Source organism: Lissotriton helveticus, chromosome 6, assembly GCF_964261635.1.
Source record: "Lissotriton helveticus chromosome 6, aLisHel1.1, whole genome shotgun sequence".
Taxonomy (NCBI): Eukaryota; Metazoa; Chordata; class Amphibia; order Caudata; family Salamandridae; genus Lissotriton; species Lissotriton helveticus.
The window spans coordinates 677278466-677298405 of NC_136067.1; the positions used below are offsets into that span (position 1 = coordinate 677278466).

Sequence of the window (19940 nt, forward strand, 5' to 3'; positions counted from 1 at the left end):
TATGCTATGCTTTCTTATGCTATGCTATGCTTTCTTACGCTATGTTTTGTTATGCTATGTTTTGTGACGCTATGCTATGTTTTGCTGTGTTTTGTTATGCTAGGCTATGTTTTGTTATGCTATGCTATGTTATGTTTTGTTATGCTAGCAGCAAGATCTCCCATTTTGTTAGGGGTAGGTGGTGCCTGTAGGCTTGTTGGGGGCTTGGGGGGGGGGGGGGGGGGAGGAGAGGCTATGGGATTTCAATATGAGTTGAGCTGACTCTCAGTCCATGACTATTTGCTAACTTTTGCATTGAGAGGTTTAATTGACAAGCCCCACGCCTGTGTAAGACATTGGAGGACCATGTGGCGCGACAAACAAATATGCAATGTTACATCGCATGCGGTACAATGCATGTGATTACAACGCATACCATTACATCGAAAGTCGTTTCTACGACTTGCTGTAGGGGGCACACTGGACTTAGGAATAGTATAATTTACTATTCCATCTCCAGCCTGTGCAACAGTAGGGAAGGTGTTAGAATAGTAAGGTATACTAAGGTATACTATTCCTTGGTTTAGAGTGACCCCTACAGCAAGTCGTAGAAACAACTTGCGTTGTAAAGGTTAGCTTTGTAACAACGCGGTCGTTGTAACGACTGTGTTATTATTGCATGCGTTGTACCGCTGCTTCCCGCGAGTAAGCCATAGTGCACAAACTAGTCCTCTCCTATGTAGAACAATTCCCAGCACACATACCCAACCCCAGAAGCAGTGTTGTTTATGCAAAAATACAACAAAACCTTTTCATTTGTAATCCAAGATATGATATACCATTCAAGTTATGTACATTTGAGACAATCTGGAGTTGCAACCTTCAAACACAGTGGAGAAGGCTCAATACATTTCATTCATATAGTTATTACTACAGACAATGAAACAAACCTGAGGCCAATATGATACCTATGAAACATTGAATTTACTGCAAAAGAAAAAATTACAACAATATATTGAGCAGACGGTGGCCTTTTAAAGAATTTCCAGAGCAGGAAAATGGGATGTGTAGATTATTTTTGCAGAAAACATTCACCACACATCCTTTACAACACAGTGTGAAAAATATTTACATAACGTGTGATTTTTTTTAAAGGCTTAGGTGCAGTTAAAAGGTGGTAAGGGTAAATTTAGGGTTTAGTGGAGGGAAAAGTTAAATGGAGGTAAGGGTTATTTTAGGGTGTAGGTGAGGGTAGAGGTAAAATGTGGTAAGGGTGACTTTAGGGATTAAGGGTGGGCAGAGGAAAGACTCCTTTTAGGGTTCAGGAGAGGGTGAGGGTAAAGGGAGAAAAGTGAGATTTTAAGATTTAGAGTAGGGTAGAGCTAAAGGGAGGGAAGTGTTAAACAAGCATTTGCAATGCAATAGGGCTCGCATTAGGAAAGTTTGAGTTATTGGTATTGTAAATGACACATTTTGTATTTATGTGTTGGTTTTGAAAATAGCCAAAATAATAGCTTTGTCATTTACAATGCCAATAGTTTTAACTTTTGCAAATGTGACACCTATAGCATTTGTAATGCAATATGTGTTGTATTTACGTGACTTAGATGTATTGATATTACAAATAACAATGGCTTTTATTTTTTTTGAATAATTAAATACAAGTTATTGTAATTTATAATGGTAATAGCTTAAACTTTTGTAAATAACTTTTGTGAAGATTATGCTCAGTGTATTATATTGTGAAATATTAACATCTTTTTGTGACATTTGTAATAAAGCTTGAAACATTGAGAGAACATATTTGAACCAGTTGTTGTTGAATGGTTGCACAGGTTGATGCTGTGGTGGCGCTGAGTGATGTTGTGGTGGCGAACGAGTGATGCTGTGGCGTTCAGTGATGATGTGGTAGCGCATAGCGATGTTGTGGTGGCCCTGAGTGATGCTGTGGTGGTGCTGAGTGATGCGGAGTGATGCCGTATGCTATGCTATGTTTTGTTATCCTATGTTTTCTTTTGTTATGCTATGCTATGTTTTGCTATCCTGTGCTTTGATTTGATTTGTTATGCTATGCTATGCTATGCTTTGTTTTGCTATGCTATGTTTTGCTATCCTGGTGTGTGTGTGTGTGGTTGTGTGTGTGTGGGGTTGTGTGTGTGGGGTTGTGTGTGTGGGGTTGTGTGTGTGGGGTTGTGTGTGTGGGGTTGCGTGTGTGGGGTTGCTTGTGTGTGGGCGTATGAGGGGGCAATGTGTGAGGGGGCAGTGTGTGAGTGGCTTGTGTGTGAGTGGCTTGTGTGTGAGTGGCTTGTGTGTGAGTGGCTTGTGTGTGAGTGGGGGTGTGTGTGAGTGGGGGTGTGTGTGAGTGGGGGTGTGTGTGGGTGGGGTTGTGTGTGTGGGGGGGTGTGTGTGTTGCTCCAGACTGAAAGCGCTTCCCCCATAGAGGTGCCCCCCGGAACAGGAGACTGTGCTCCAAATAAGCGCAGAGATACCCATGTGGGGTGATTCAGGCGCTTTACAAATTACATAAATAAATAAGGACCCCGAGAAATGATGCAAAGCTCCAGGCTGGGTTTCCAGCCCTCAAGTAATGCTGGCGCGAAGCCATTAATAACGGACACAAGGCATGAGACAAGGATGCCGCTCGCGCGCACACGTACCGCCAGACTAGGTGCAGGTTTCTAATGTATAGCTTTGGCAATCCTTTGACCTTCGGTAATGCCAATAAAGCATTATTGCATAGCATTGCATTGTTTTGTTGACTGTTTACATTCCTGGCCTACATACATTATGCAACGTTTCTTTGAAGTTACCAGTCCGGACAGTTGCTGTTGTTTGTAATGGCTGCTTATCACCTTAATAACTCTCCATGTCTCCACTTGCCCCCTCCTGCCTGGCCCCCGCAGGTCCCCCTCTCCTTGGTGTCAGGGCCCACCGAGCTGCCACATGGCCACTGATAAGCGTGATGGATGGGCTGTGGCTGGCTCCAGTGCTTTTCTGGGAGCATCTTAGTGCGCCGGTGGCCAGGAGTCTGGCAGTGTGAGAGGAGGAGAGAGAGGGAGGGCAGGGGGGTGGAGGAATGTGATGGAGAGAAGCAGGGCAGGGAGGGTGGTGTAGATCAGGGCAGTCTTAGAGGGAGATGAGAAGTGTGAGGGAGGGAATGAGGAATCTGGAAAAGAAAGGATTTAAAGGAAGAATAACGAGTGGAAAAGAGGAGAGACCAGTGGAGGGAATGAAGAGGGGAAGGGGAAAAGAGAACACAGCTATGGATTAAATAAATTGGTATATAGAGGAAAGAGACGTTGGAGGGAAGAGTAGAATAGAAGAGAGAATGGAGGGAAGGAAAAGAGTGGGTTTAGATTGTGGAGGGAGGGAAAGAAGGAGAGGGCGGAGGATGGGAGCATGACAGAGGGTGGACACAGGGAAAGAAACAGGGAGGAAGTCACTTTGTCTCACTGGAGAAGTAACAGCTGCAGGAATGTCTCAGAGGACAAACAAAACAAAAACAAGAGCTGGGAGAAGCCCTTGGGAGACCAGAGGGTTTAAACAGAAAGGGCAGGTTTAGCACAGGGTCACAAGGGAATGTGGCTAGTGCCAAGAATTGTTGAGCTGGGGAGGAAATATGGCAAACTTGGTGTTTGTGAGCCTGTGCAAGAATAAAAAACAGTGACCTTTCAAGTGGGAAACTGGTGGAGTACAGAAGGGTAAGAAGAGTGTGGTGTTAACCATCCAGGAAGGCATGAAAGGGAGCTAGAGCGCCCCAACTGATTTGGCTGATAGGGAGTTTAAAGAGACATTGTTGAGGTGTAAGTTGAATCAGGGTTCCCTGTGGAAAAGACGTTTCCCAGTCGAGTGCTGTGCGTCTGTGAGGGTCTAGTTGAAAGATGCATGGGTCCTGGTTTAATTGGAATTTGAGGCCCTTGTCTGAGTAACTGTTTTCAGAATGTCCGCAAAATAGACCGTTTTTTAGGGAAAAATAAGTGGGGAAAAAAACCTTACAACAGTGGTTCCATCAGAAGTGGGATAATCTTTCCTTTGAAATACGTCCCTGTACTTGCTTTTATTTTTGGTATTCCCTTCTGCCAGGCTTCCATAGTTTTTATGTAATTTATTTTCCCATATTGCACCTTTTTTCCATCCTTCGGATATCACTTCATTAAAATGTGTTGCATTCCCTCAGACAATGTGCAGAATTGGATGCATTCTAGGGGCTAACTATACGTTTAATATTGAATTGAAAAATTACCCTTCAGTTAATCACTTAAAAGATATCTTTTAGTTTGCTAATGCAACTACATGTGCATGACAATTGTAAGAACAGGATGTGATGCGAGCAAGTAAGATACCAAATGTAAGTATATCGGGGAGAGGGAGTTGGGAAGCAGGAGGGGGGTTATTCAACCAAATTTGGGGTATTTTCTACTGGCAGATTACTTGCTGCCATGTTCATCTAAGCTGTCCTGCTTCCTCGACTAGCTCATTTGACTGGCCAATGGAGGGGGCCGGTTTTCTGGTCGCTTGTGGAAATCCCCAGTTACCCATTATCAGAGTAAATCTTGGCTGCTGGTATCAGAGTTATGAACATAGTATCCATGTGTGTTAGATTATAGCTTAAAAACGTACACATTCATAAAAGCAACGTTAAGGTCCTACATCGAAAAAAAAAGCATTTTTAAGAAATATATTTAATACACGTTGGAGCGTGTCTGATAAAAATAGGCTAAACGGAAACCTTCAGAAAAAAACACTGGATTACTCTAAAACTGATGAGAGCTGGCAGGTCCACTAATCCACGCGGACCTCCCGGGCCCGGGCCCGGGCCCAGCCTTTAAACTCCCAGGGCCCAGAAGGCATGCTCCCTCTGAATGCCTGTGCTGTGCAGAGCGTGACTGAGAGGTTAAGTACACACCGAGGAATAGCTTGGCTCTATTTGTGTCTGTGCATAGCGTGACTACTGACTCTGAGGTTTTGTACTCGCCAAGCAATAGTTGGTGTGTGTGTACGTTGTTTTGAGGTGGTGTTACCCTGAAATTATGTTAAAATCAAGGGGTAAAAAACTGTCGGGTAATATTTGCCCACTACTCACGCATGAAAACAAGTGAAAGAATGTAAGCAAAGCAGAAACAAGAAAATGGAAGTGTGTGAGAGAGTGAGAGTGAGAGCGAGAGACAGAAGAGAGTGTGTGAGAGAGAGAGCGAGAGACAGAAGAGAGTGTGTGAGAGAGAGCGAGAGACAGAAGAGAGTGTGTGAGACAGAAGAGTGTGTGAGACAGAAGAGAGTGTGTGAGACAGAAGAGTGTGTGAGACAGAAGAGTGTGTGAGACAGAAGAGTGTGTGAGACAGAAGAGTGTGTGAGACAGAAGAGTGTGTGAGACAGAAGAGTGTGTGAGACAGAAGAGTGTGTGAGAGAAGAGTGTGTGAGACAGAAGAGTGTGTGAGACAGAAGAGTGTGTGAGACAGAAGAGTGTGTGAGACAGAAGAGTGTGTGAGACAGAAGAGTGTGTGAGACAGAAGAGAGTGTGAGACAGAAGAGAGTGTGTGACAGAGCGAGAGACAGAAGAGTGTGTGAGACAGAAGAGAGTGTGTGAGAGAGAGCGAGAGACAGAAGAGAGTGTGTGAGAGAGCGAGAGACAGAAGAGAGTGTGTGAGAGAGCGAGAGACAGAAGAGAGTGTGTGAGAGAGCGAGAGACAGAAGAGAGTGTGTGAGAGAGCGAGAGACAGAAGAGAGCGTGTGAGACAGAGCGAGAGACAGAAGACATGGTGTGAGAGAGAGCGAGATAGAGAGAAGACATGGTGTGAGAGAGAGCGAGATAGAGATAAGACATGGTGTGAGAGAGAACGCGAAGCCAGAAGATATGACATGCAGAGGAGGCGTGTTTGAGAGAGAAGGGATGCAAAGAGTGAAAGAAAGGGAGGGAGTGGATGCCGGGATGGGGGGCGCAGAGAGGCGAGGACTAAGAGAGACGGGGTGAGGCTGAACAGACAGAAGCGTGGTTAGAGAAAATGAAGCAGCAAGTTAGCAGAGCTGGATAGAAAGGAGAACTCTGCATGAGGGACAGAAGTGAGTAGGGTATGGAATGCGGGAGTTGGGGCGAGGCAGTGGGGAAGAGGGACAGCAAGTGAGAGCAACCATGCCAGCATTCTGATTCACGAGCAGATGGTCCTGTTTATGACCTGCGGAGCGCGTAAAGTGGCTGGTGGCAAATGGAATCAGAGCAGCCGCGATCGCTTTGATGTTCTTGTCTTATCTTGCTTTGTGGGAGGGGTAGGGGGAGCGAATTCCTGTGCACGCGCCTGGCTCACATGAACTGTACGCAATCCGCAGTGGGTAGTCTTTTAGAAACGCTTAGTATAAATCTCGCCTACCATCCCTACGGGATGGAATAGACGAGACCCAAAAAAGAGAGATGTTTTAGGGGGATGAATTACCCTTTCCCCAATGAAACAAGCATTTGCAATGCAATAGGTCTCGCATTAGGAAAGTTTGAGCTATTGGTATTGTAAATTACAATTTTTTTTTCTTTATGTGTTTGTTTTGAAAATAGTGAAATTAATAGCTTTGTCATTTACAATGCCAATAGTTATAACTTTTGCAAATGTGACACCTATAGCATTTGTAATGCAATATGTGTTGTATTTACGTGACTTAGATGTATTGCTATTACACATAACAATGGCTTTTAATTTTTTTAAAATAATTAATACAAGTTATTGTAATGTATAATGGCAATAGCTTAAACTTTTGTAAATACCTTTTGTGAAGATTATGTTCAGTGTATTTTATTGTGACGAAAATACAAGAACAGAAGTGAAATATTAACATCTTTTTGTGACATTTGTAATAAAGCTTGAAAGATTGAGAGAACATATTTGAACCAGTTGTTGTTGAATGGTTGCACAATTGATGCTGTGGTGGCGCTGAGTGATGTTGTGGGGGCGACGAGTGATGCTGTGGCGTTCAGTGATGCTGTAGTAGCGCATAGTGATGTTGTGGTGCCCCTGAGTGATGCTGTGGTGATGCGATAGATAGAGTGAGTGCGATAGCTAGATAGAGTGAGTGCGATAGAGTGAGTGCGATAGAGTGAGTGCGATAGAGAGTGCGATAGAGAGCGATAGAGTGCGATAGATGGAGTGAGTGCGATAGATAGATAGAGTGAGTGCGATAGATAGATAGAGTGAGTGCGATAGATAGATAGAGTGAGGGCGATAGATAGACAGAGTGAGGGCGATAGATAGACAGAGTGAGGGCGATAGATAGACAGAGTGAGGGCGATAGATAGACAGAGTGAGGGCGATAGATAGACAGAGTGAGGGCGATAGATAGACCGAGTGAGGGCGATAGATAGACAGAGTGAGGGCGATAGATAGACAGAGTGAGGGCGATAGATAGACAGAGTGAGGGCGATAGATAGACAGAGTGAGGGCGAGCGATAGACAGAGTGAGGGCGAGCGATAGACAGAGTGAGGGCGATAGATAGACAGAGTGAGGGCGAGCGATAGACAGAGTGAGGGCGAGCGATAGACAGAGTGAGGGCGATAGACAGAGTGAGGGCGATAGACAGAGTGAGGGCGATAGACAGAGTGAGGGCGATAGACAGAGTGAGGGCGATAGACAGAGTGAGGGCGATAGACAGAGTGAGGGCGATAGACAGAGTGAGGGCGATAGATAGAGTGAGGGCGATAGATAGAGTGAGGGCGATAGATAGAGTGAGGGCGATAGATAGAGTGAGGGCGATAGATAGAGTGAGGGCGATAGATAGAGTGAGGGCGATAGATAGAGTGAGGGCGATAGATAGAGTGAGGGCGATAGATAGAGTGAGGGCGATAGATAGAGTGAGGGCAATAGATAGAGTGAGGGCGATAGATAGAGTGAGAGTGATAGAGTGAGGGCGATAGCTAGATACAGTGTTGCCGTTAGATAGTGAGTGCGATATATAGACAGATAGAGTGAGGGCGATAGACAGATAACTAGAGTGAAGGCGATAGATAGAGTGAGGGCGATAGATAGAGTGAGGGCGATAGATAGAGTGAGAGTGATAGAGTGAGGGCGATAGCTAGATACAGTGTTGCCGTTAGATAGTGAGTACGATATATAGACAGATAGAGTGAGGGCGATAGACAGATAACTAGAGTGAAGGCGATAGATAGAGTGAGGGCGATAGATAGAGGGGTTGTGTGTGTGAGGTTGTGTGTGGGGTTGTGTGTGGGGGGTGTGTGTGTTGGGGGTTTGGGGTATGTCTGTATGTGGGCGTTGTGTGTGGGGGGGTTGTGTGTGTGGGGGGGGTTGTGTGTGGGGTGTGTGTGGGGGGTGTGTGTGGGGGGTTGTGTGTGGGGGGTTGTGTGTGGGGGGTTGTGTGTGGGGGGTTGTGTGTGGGGGGTTGTGTGGGGGGGGGTTGTGTGGGGGGTGTGTGTGGGGGTGTGGTGTGTGTGGGGGTGTGGTGTGTGTGAGGAGTTGTGTGTGGGGGCGTTGTGTGTGGGGTGGGGTGTGTGCGTGTGGGGTTGTGTGTGTGGGGTGAGTGGGGGTGGGGTGTGTCTGTGTGGGGGGTTGTGTGTGTTTGGTGTTGTGTGTGGAGTTGGGTGAGTAGGGTTGTGTGTGTGGGTGTGTGTGTGGGGTTGTGTGTGGGGGGTTGAATTATCATTTAATTTGCAACCGATCAGCTTCTGTTCACAAGCTTGAAAGCAGCAGTTACATAAATTGGGAGCTGCAGCATGCCCATGGCTCACCAGTGCATGTTGCAAATGAAACAAAGCATAATGTGTTAGGATTGCATCACAAAGAAAGGCAATAAAAACACAGGGTGGTAAATTAGGCATGCGGGCAGCCTCGAAGCCAAATGGTGTGGGATGTGAAGTAGGGATATGGGAACAGCAAGGAAATACTTGTGAGGGAGGGGGGAGTGTGGTGGATGCAGATGGGGATTAAAGAGGTAGTGTTTGAGCAGAGATTGGGATATAAAACAAGAATTGTGTCTGGATGGGCGAGAGATAGACTGAAGAGAGAGGGGGCTTGGAGAGAATCCTATTAGCCTAGCTTAATTAACAGTATTTTACAAATCCGCCATTAGTGTCAATATGTATGCCAAATATATTTAAAGAACACAGCTCAGGGTGTCCGGTTCACCAAACACAAACAAAATCTTGAGCAAAATGGAAAAAGAAAAAACTTCGAATTCTTTCCAGCATCACCCATTTTGGCTGCAGTCAAAAAATGAAGCAGTCATGTGAGAGGTCTGTAAAACAGTAAGAGTTTACCATTTCCCCCCAAATATTCTTGGCAGTTCCACAAGAGTTCGTTAAGAAATTCCTTGCATGGGAAAATTGGAAATTTATGTCCGCTGCTCTCTACGCAGCCTCTTCTGTTGTATACAAATTTAGCAATATTTTGCCCCGAGGGCCTGTGGGGGATGGAGTGTGAGTAAACTCTCCAAGCCTGTACATTGCTCAGTAAGTGGTGTGCCAGGAAGGTCTGACATCCGGTGCTTTCTCAAACCTGAAATCGCAAGGCGGTGTGGTGGCATCTCCTGCCTCGTAGGCAAGAGTAGTGTCTGTCACCGGGATAATTTATGAAAGAAGTGTCTGGCAAAAATGTCTCTTATCGAGATTAGGTTAAACCAGGACTATTGGTTTTGTCAATGGATTTTCGTTACATAAAGGTAAATAAGCAGCAACTGTGGCTTCGTTGTGACATGCTGAGACTGTGAAGTTGCATCAATGACAGTGATGCAGAGTTAAGGTGTTTTTTTCACCCGGATTGTGAGGGCAAAAAGGGAGAGCCCGTTAGTGAACCGTGCTCAGCACCGGCAGGACCCGGCAGACTTAAAGCCCTGCATCCCGGGCTGAAAATAGGCTATGTGCAAAGCGATTTGTATAAACCTGCAATACAAGAAGCTGCCACCGTAACATCCTCCACAAAGGAAGCCGAGGAAACTGAAACAGGAGGTAAACGACGAAGTACCCGAAGGAAAACTGCTGCTTTAATGTTCCGAAATGCAAACGGGGCGCGAGGCTACTGGCAACAAGAATATATATGGAGATTGAAACAAGACGGACGAGCTGCTAGTTCTTCCGATGGTAAAAATGGATAGTATAACATAAACCACAAGAAACTGTATGTTTCATTAGTGGAATAGTACTCGCAGCAAAGTTGTTAATCTATTAGCAGGTTAACATGAGGCAGCATAATGCCATGAACAGAGTAGATACAGTTGCTTAAGATATAATGCCGAGGATGCAGACGCCCAGATTGTAAGAACAAATTAATAAAAATGGTGTTCGGAAGATGTACGCACACACGTGAATACAATTACAGTTGTGTTGCATAAAGCGCAGGACTGTTTATGAAGGAAACCCGACAGTCGATCATTCTAGACATAGCGACTCTATTATTACCAGATGACATTACATAGCAGGGGCCTTTATTTTGTATAAATAGTATGCCCCTAAAACTGTATCCCGTTATGCGTATATATATCTACAAAACTCATCAGTAATACCAATTGCGTACATAGACGACCCGTGAAAAGCTCACACCCTTCTTATCAGATACGACTATTCAAAAGAATTTTGCAGCTCTGTTGTTAATGCGGCAGCCAGCTGGTGGGACAGAAAAACCGCCGAGAAGTCACATGGCCCGTCACACAGTGGAACAAGATAATACGGCACTGGGTTATAAGCGCACTCGATTTTATTAAAAACCGAGATCCACGAGTGAGAACTGGATTTAGAGGCACTTACTTGGAGTTAAATCTCCTCGAAAGAGCAAGCATTTCTGCAAAACGCCGTGTGCTGCAACGAAGTCCCGTAGTGATGACTCCTACGTAAATGCGTGTTTATTTTGGTCACGTGACCCGGAAGTTTAATGAAATTTATTACACAAACTTAACCAATTTTAAAAGTATTTACTACAAAGGTGGTATAATGGTCGATGAGCTTTGACATGTTGAATGTGGAAAGTGTTACTTTTCAAGGGGAAACTCATTACAGCAAAAAAAACGGAAGTCAGGCACTTTTGCCTGAGACGGGGGCGGGGCCTGCAATCCGGCAGGAAGTCCCGCCCACCGCCGCCGCCGAGGAAGAAGTGGAGCCGGCCGACTGATGGCCTCTCCGCAGCCCGGGGCTCCCAGGTGCTGGAGGGAGCCCCGGAAGTGAAGTCCTGCCCCCTGGTACCAGCGCTGCCGTAGATTAGACACTGAACACGCCGAAAGAGCCCGGTAAGTGGTGGGGGTGGGGGTGGAGGGGTGAGGGGGTGGTGGACGCGCGTGTGTCTGTTCGAATGTGTCTGTGCGTGTGTCTGTGTGCGCGTGGGTTTGCGTGTGTGTATGCAGTGTGTGTATGCAGTGTGTGTGTGTGCCTGTTTATGGCTGTGTATGTGCGCATGCGTGAGTGTAGAGTGTTTGCGCAAGGGAATGAGGCAGGAGAGGGGCACGGCGCCGTGCGCGCTCACGAGGTCAAAACTGAGCAGATCTGCGCACGTGCACCCTCTCCTGTCCACATTCCCAAAAACGGGTAGCAATAGTTGTCGAAGCACACTGCAACAATGCTTACGCATTGAAGCAGGTCGTGCTTCGACCTAAAAAGCAGAATATAAAAAAAATATATAAATGTACACAGTACCGGTAACAACTGAATAGGTCTAGTTAGGACAATATTTCCATGGGAAACAGATTTATTAGTTTGCTTTTGGCGCCCTTTGACAAATTTTCACAAATCTTTCCCAAAAAATAGTTCACTCTGGTAGAAATCTCTCTCAAAAATCTTACCACCAATCTCTCGAATGAACATCCACCATTACTAATGTAAACCACCTTCTCCAGTTAAGTCCAGGCATGGTGCCAATAAAATCAACACACACATTATGTCACACTTCATGGAGAGTGCCCACATCTGCCTGAGAACCCACTTTGAGCCTCTTTTCACATTCTTTGCACTCAACAAAGTTTCACCCAAGATACTACATCATTATCATGCTTGGCCATCAAAACTTAACTCTCAGCCTTTTCTTAGTGACTGTTTGACCCAGATGTCCCTCATGGGCTATCTCAAAAAGTATTTTCTGCACATCATTAGGAATGACAATTTTTTCACCCTGCATTACTACTTTACCATCCATCACAGATAACTCATCCAAATGCTATCATAGAGCCTCAAATCATTAGGCAACATACTCTTTTTTTCTCCCTCTTTCTCAATCATCAGAATTACCGCTTTTAATACATCACCATTTTCCACTGCAGACATCCTCTCCATATCACTCACTTCTTGACTCCACTGAACCACATCACTCACACTTGCTACTGTTCCTTTCCTCTCACTCCAAACTACTGCTTCCTCGTCCATACACTACCAATCCAACTGCAGGCCAGACAGCCAATCAGCTTGAACCTTTCTCCAGCCTGGTATGTATTTAATAGTGTAACTGTATCCTTGCTACTGAGATGCCAATCTACCAAGTCTTGCAGAACCCTTCCCTGGTGATCTGGGAGACAATAGCTTATTAAAGGTTTGTGGTCAGTGCGAAGTATAATCTGACAGCCCCACACTTGTCTTGAAATATAACCATCCAAGCAGCTGCAAGTGCCTCCCTTTCAATCACAAAATAATGTTGCTCTGTTGTGGTCAAGGAACATGAGGTAAAGACAACTATCTTTTCAATAGAGCTATACACCACTGTCAGATCTACACCTAAACCAGAGGCACTGGCATCAACAGTCAAAACGGTCTTTCATTTTTAATCAAAGGGAACTATGATACCCACTTTACAAACCTACTCTTTGATTCAAAACCCTTTTGTGGTGTCTCTTCCCAAGTGAAATTGATGTCCTTCCTCATAACCTTTAAGCATGTAGTTTTACACACAAAATTCCTGAAAAACTAATGTTCTATTACCCCAAGTAAAGGTCGCTATTGTTCCTTATTTTGAGGCGTTGGTGCCAATTTTGTCCCAAAATTCAAATCTTTATTTCGTTTGACAATCTCAGCAGACAGGATGTGACCCAAGTATTCAACGTCATACACCTGAATCTGTAATTCTAATTATAAGGCAATATTGTGACTTTACACACAAACTCCAAACACCAAAATATCATCTTAGAAATAAGCCTTTGAACACCTCACTCATCATTCTTAGGAAGACACTTGCTGGTGATGATAAACCAAACAGCAACCTGGTGAACTACTAAGTAAGTGCCTTCCATTGCTATGAATGCCGTCAAAGACTTAGACCGATCAGGGGGGCAATTTCGTGATAGGCATGCTTGAGATCCAATCTAAAAAAGACTCCACTCCCCCCCCCCCCCCCCCCCCCCCCCCGAACCAAGCCAATTAATTCAGCTGACGTGTATTCGGTAGAGGGAAATTGTCCGTCATATATTTCTAATTAAGACTTCTTAAGTCCATATAGAATCTCAGCTTTCTGCTAGCTTTCTCAGTGATAACGACAATAGAAATCCAACTTAATGTTTTAATAGGCTCAATCACTCAATTCTGCAACATGTCATTCAACAACTTTATTTCATCCCTCTCCTAATGGGTATCCTTCTAAATGTATGATGTACAGGTAACGCTCTCTGTTTCAACCTTATGTCAAGCACATGCCCGTTCAACTCTCCCATCTCCTTTCTGAACACATATTTAGCCCCATTAACAATATCGTCAAGTCCTGTGTCTTCCAACACCATTATCCAAGTAGGAACACACTGATTTAAGATTATGTTTAGATCATACTGATGAAACCAACGTAAAATAGGGGGGGCTGACTTTGTCACATACACCTTTTCTTTCATTTGTCTGTCTCCAAACTCTATACCAGTATACATGTAACTAATAATGTTAAATTATTCACCCAGATACCCACGAGGGTCGATATCTTCCAGTAGTATATTTTGCGGCCATTCTGCACAAAAACCATATCCACCATAAAAAGCTTCAACGCCTCATCAGAGGTAGTAACTGCTATATAAAGGAAATTAGAATTAAAGCAAAGACAGTAAGCCCATATAAAAAAAATAATACAGGCAATTTTATATAAAGTTCTATTTAAGTATCATGGACGTGCCTTTGAATAATCTTAAAAAGTGAACAAATGGCCGTTATGTTTAATTGGAAAAGGAGGTAACCTCAATTACAACAGGCCTGCAAAATCTGTTTGTTGTAGAAACTGCTTGTACAAGTTGGTGGAATTCCACGTTGGCCTTTCCCTGCATGCTCCCTTCATCAGCCCCACAGTTCACTGGATTGGCTCCTCTCTCCCAGTTGTTTTCTCTTTATACAACTTAGAAAAAAGAGTGTGTTCTACTCTGGTAAGATTATCTTGCATGTACTGTGACCCGATGCCTCCATTATACTTGGACACAACTTTCTTTTCTCAGCATTCATCCCTGCAAGTTATTATGTTAGAGAGCGCTAGTCCTAGGTGTACAACTTCTGAGGCTACAACTCCCAGAATGCACTCATGTACTAAAATAAATTCTTGAAGCCAAATCGTTCTGGAGTAGTACAGCCATCTGTAAACCCTATCTGCAGAGCTACCCTGTTGCCTTAGGTCCCCCGAGCCTCCTCGTCCTACCTTCAACATCATAGACAACAGGCGTGGCGGATCTGTCCCCAATCCCCTACTTACAAAGGCCGTCTATGTAAAGCGTACGTTTTCCGTCTTGATCTTTTAGTTTTTATGAATAATCAACATGTGTCGGCAAATTCGGCATTTCCGGGTCGCACGACAGCCAATCCGATAACTCAATATAATCTGGGCGTTACCTGGAAGTCGGAGTGACTCGTGCTGGTTATTAGGGTGATCTAGGAATGGAGGACTCTTTTGCAGGCCAGCCAATCCTATTGCGGTGCACAGAATCTGACCTTTTCATTGGCTGTAGAATCCGCACGTCTCCTGTGGGCACATTTACGCATTTACACAAAATTGCTAGCTGTTCCCAATTGGCGGGCGTAATGTTGATCGGTGCTGCCTATGTTAGTTGGCGGATGAATTTAAGCAAAGCCGGCAGCCCGGCAGTGCTGTAAGATTTTAGCCGGGCAGTGATAAATGGGCTCTCCCTGCCTGGTCGGATAGGGGCGGGAGGTGGGCAGTGCAGGATGGTAATTGCAACAGCCAACGTGGCATTTCGGAAACAGGTAATTCCGGGTGGGAGGTGGTATAACTTTGGTCACATGGAACAGTACCGGCCAGCATAGCTGCCACGTTTTCAGATCGTTTATGTATTTATTTTATGCGTTTTTATATAGCGCGGACTTTACCCGAAGGTGTCAGAGCGCTTCACAATAGGAACAGATCTGATACATGAGGAGAACATTACAAGTGAACAAATTGCAAAAGCAAACGTTAAGTTACATGAGGCAAAAATAACAATTGTGAGCAAACAAAAAACAAGAGGTAGCAAACGGTGCATTACAGGAGGAAAAAGCGACGTGTGCAGGTTACAAAGGCGTACAAAGTACAAGTAGAGGTATAATACTGCAGTAAATAGCAGACACTCAAGCACAAGAACAAACGTTACGTAGGCAATGGTGGCACTTGTGCAAGTATCTAAAGCAAACAAAATGTAAGAGGTAGCAAACCGTGTGTTACAAGAGAAAAGTGACGTGTGCATGTTACGAAAGAGTACCAAACAGGTAGAAGGATAATACTGCAATAAACGGCAGACACTCAAACCACAAGAACAAACTTAACATAGGCGGCACTTCAGCAGGTATCTAAAGCAAACAAAATGTAAGAGGTAGCAAACAGTGTGTTACAAGAGAAAAGTGACAGGTGCAAGTTACAAACGAGTACCAAACACAGGTAGAAGGATAATACTGCAAAAGCTGGCAGAGCACACTGGAAAGGCACTTCCATAGTCCTGGAGAAAAGGATTCTCTATAATGGAGGGTCTTCCTTCAGATAATAGAGAGGGTGTGAATTACATTTGGAAGTGTCTTTGAAGGAGGAGAACTTTGAGGTCAGTTTTGAAAGCCTGGGAGGAGGTGGTGGTCCGGAGCTGAGGCGGAAGTGAGTTCCAAATTCTCACTGCGTTGCCTGAAAAGGATTGGGCCATCAATCTATCCTTCTTGAAAGTGGGAGGTTCAAGCAGAACATTTCCCGCATTACGTGATGGTCTAGAGCCTCCAGAGAGTTTCAGTTTATTCGCCAGGTAGCAAGGAGAGGAGGAGTGCAAGGCTTTGTGGGTGATACAGGCAGTCTTGTAGATAGATCTTGCCTCGATGGGAAGCCAGCGGAGGGTGGATAGCATGGGTGTGATGTGGTCGCTTCTTTTGGCCCCATAAATGAAGCGAGCTGCTGAATGGAGAATAGATTTAAGGAGGGACAGGTGGGATTTGGGGAGGCCAGTGAGAAGAGAATTGCAATAGTCCAGTCTGGAGAGGACCAGCAATTGGACCAGGGTTTTAAGGTCTTGCTCCGGGAAGAAGCAACGAATTCCCCAAAGAAGGCGCAGTTGGTATCGAGCAGACTTTGCAATGGAGTTGATGTGGGAGATTAGATAGAGTTTTTTGTCGAGTATGACACCCAGGGATTTTGCGCTGTCAACAGTGATGGGTTTATTGTTAAGAAGATTCAACTGGTCCATCCATGATTGAACCGGGGGAGGAGAGAGTGAGGAGGAGAGGAGGAGGAATTCAGTTTTGGAGGGATTCCAAATCAGTTGATGTGATGACATCCAGTTTTGAATGGAGTCCAGAGTAGAGCTTAGGATGGAGAGATCGTGAGTTGAGTGTCGTCTGCGTAGAGATGATAGTGGACCCCGGATTTACTTAGGAGATCTCCCAGTGGTTCTAAATACAGATTGAACAATGTGGGTGCAAGTATGGAGCCTTGAGGAACACCTTGACCTACCGCCGAAGGAGGTGAAAGACTGTTAGGTATTTTGATCATTTGGGATCTATCCAAGAGGAAGGAAGCAAACCATTGAAGCACAATGCCCTCAATGCCCATTCTCTATTGAAGAGTGTTTAGGGGAGTGTTGTGGTTGACAGTGTCAAAGGCTGCAGAAAGGTCAACTAGAATTAGAAAACAAGACCCTCCCGAATCGAGTATCCGCAGCGCGTCATCATCCACTTGCAGCAGGGCTGTTTCAGTGCTGCAGTTTTGGATGAAGCCGGACTGAAAATTGACAAGAAGATCATTGTTCTTGATATGCCGAGAGAGTTGTTTCGCTACACATCTTTCTGTGATCTTTGCAAGAAAGGGTAGGATAGTGATGGGGCGGAAGTTGTTGAGGTCATTCGCATCAGCAGTGGGTTCTTTAAGCAGAGGGGTGACCTGCCCAGTTTTGAAGTGGACAGGAAGGGAGCCTTGACAGAGGGAGAGGTTGACTAGAGTGGTCCAATAGGGAAGAGAATGGGTATAGAAGTCAATGGCAATGACACTAGGGATGGGGTCAAGAGAATGGTTCGAAGGCTTTGTTTCGCGGATGCAATTGAGGAGGGCATCTTCAGAGATGGGGGTCAAAGTTCTGCCAAATGACTAGTGATTTGCGCTCCTCATGAGTGGTAGGATGAGCGACCTGATCCACCAATGCTTTAACTTTTTCGTCGAAGAAAACAGCGAAATCCGCTGCTTTCTTTGTAGAATCCTCCAGCTTGGATGTTGAGGGGGAGCAGTTAGTATTCTTGATGAGATCAAATAGTTTTTTGGGTCTATTTTTGGCTGAATCAAGGAGGGTTCTGAAGTGCAACGCTTTCCCAAGGAAGATGTGCTTGTGGTACTTGGATCTTGCTGAACGAAGCGTGGTCAAATTATCGGTGGAGGGCGCTTGCCTCCATTGTTTCTCCAGGAGTCTTAGGTGCTTCCTTTCTTCATAGAGGGATTTGTTGAACCGAGGTGCTGAGGGAATGGGCCTTTTCTTTTTGCTTTGGAGAGGAGCGATGTTATTGATTTCCACTGCAAGGACTGTGAGGCATTGGGAGGTGAGTTCGCCAACATCTAGGTTCGGGTCTAGCCTTGGAAGTGACAGCAAAGCTGAATCACAGAGGGAGACTGTGTCAATATTTTTAGTGTCACGGAACCAGGAGGTAGCCCTCTTAGGTTGGCCAAGAGTTATAGAGTGTGCAAGGTGAAGAGAGAATGGGATAAGGAGGTGGTCAGACTCTACATAAATAGGGGTAGCGATAGAGAGCATGCCTGCTTTAGAAATAACAAGGTCCAGGATTGAGCCCTTGGAGTGTGTTGATTCTGTGCAGTGTTGGATAAGATCGTTTGCAGAGAGGAAGGTGGCCAGCGAATTTGCGGAAGAGTCTTGCGGTAAGCCCCAGTGGATATTGAAGTCACCCACGAAGGTCTGCTTGTCACTTTGCGAGTATTGGTTGCTGATGAAGTCAGTGAGTTCCTCCATAAACGAAGGGCCGCTGCCCGGCGGGCGGTAAACGGCATGGAATCTGAGGGGTGAGCGGTGGTATAGTTGAAGCTCAAGAGATAGGCATTCAAAAGTGCGGAAGGAGCTGATAGGAGAAGCCTTAAGTTGAAGGGAGTTTCTAAAGATGACAGCAACACCTCCCCCAACTTTTTCAGTTCTGTCACTTCTAAAAATCGAGTAGCCAGTGTGTAATAGGAGATCAAACATAGAGTGAGAGGTATTGTTGAACCAGGTCTCTGTGAGGAAGAGCATGTCAATATTGTGAAAGGGGATGGTATTGGAGATTTCAAGTTTGTGTTTTCTTGCAGATCTGCAGTTGTGAAGCATACAGCGCAGCTCTGTCAAAACTGTTTTGGTGACGGGGGCACTTGGGCTATGAAGAGTGATAGGGATATTGTACTTAGACGGGGGTGCACAGGCGGGTTCAGGTGGATGCTTGGCTCTGACAGAGGAGATGGTCGGAATAGTGTAGATAGTTGGGTTACTCGGAGATGCAAGTTGAGGAAGGGTGGATTAACGACGGTTGCAGACGACTGGTTATGCTTGGCTATACTGGGGTGGGGGGGCGAGGTGCATCTTGTGGGAAGGTGAGAGTTTTCCAAAGGAGTAGAGGTGTAAAGAAAAGTGGAGATCTTGGAGCTTAAAAGTGAAATGGAATCTATAAGCTGGGAGATGGAGGTGATAAGAGAGCCTAGCTTAATTTCCAGAGAGAGTAGGGCAGAGCACGGAAGGTTGTGTGGCTCGATGGAAACAGGAGGGGGTGGAATTGGTGGTGAAGACATGACAGGAGGAGAGTTGGGGTCTAGGGTTCATAGGTGGGGAAAAGTGGAGATTGAGAGCGGGAGTTGGTGTATCAGAGGTGCAGGGCGGGTTGTCTTTGTTGGCGTTGCGAGAAGGAGAGGAATTAAGGACACATTTAGGGGGAGATGGGTGTGGCTCAAGGCGGTGGGGTAGAAGGAGAGGGGAGGACTGTGTGGAATCATAGGGAAGTAGGAGGTTAGGGCGGACAGGAGGGGAGCTGGTTGGAGAGGTCCTGTCAGCTCGGAGAGGTGGCTGTGAGGGAACGGGCATCTGGCAGAGTGAGGCGGGTTGAGAGAAAGGGAAGTTGAATAAAGGAAATGGTTCTGCTGGGCCCGAGGGAGGGAATTTGAAAGGGTTACCAAGGGGGGAGAGGGGGTAGCATAGCAATGCTGGAGGAGTGGGGGGAAGGAGAGAGATGCAATGGGTTTGTGGAGAAATCAGGGTAAATAGCGAGGGGAGGAGGGGGTAGTGAAAAGGGGGAGAGGGAGGAATAAGGGGAGCGTAAGGAAAGTTAACTGAGGGAGAGGGTTGTAGGAGCGGTGGACTAAAAAGGGTGTTGGCAGGCAGGAATAGGTGGGAGGAGATGCGATTGGAGTACCGGGGGGACGGTGCAGTTTGGACGAGGAGCGAATTAGCTAGAGGTAAGGCTGCAGTGATTAGGGGGGGAGGTGTACTGTGGGGGGGAGGAATATGAGAGGAGGGCACGGGAGAGGGGGAGGGTTGATGGCCGACCTGTGCTTCTCGGGGGTGCAGCCTATTAGAGTGTGGGGGGGGGGACAGGGGAGGAGAAAGGGAGAAATGG

General features: G+C 45.7%; 1 protein-coding gene across 5 annotated transcripts in view; it reads right to left on the reverse strand.

Moving 5' to 3' along the window:
• Positions 1-14738, reverse strand: part of PGM3 (phosphoglucomutase 3) — a 292467-nt gene extending 277729 nt beyond the window's left edge. For 2 of the 5 annotated variants that reach the window (XM_078648137.1, XM_078648134.1), the window contains exon 1: positions 14593-14738. The gene's annotated coding sequence lies outside the window, so the exon portion shown is untranslated. Of the gene's footprint in view, positions 1-14538 lie in introns of all 5 variants that reach the window. The other 3 variants (XM_078648138.1, XM_078648135.1, XM_078648136.1) reach the window with 2 other exon arrangements.
• Positions 14739-19940: the final 5202 nt, after the last annotated feature.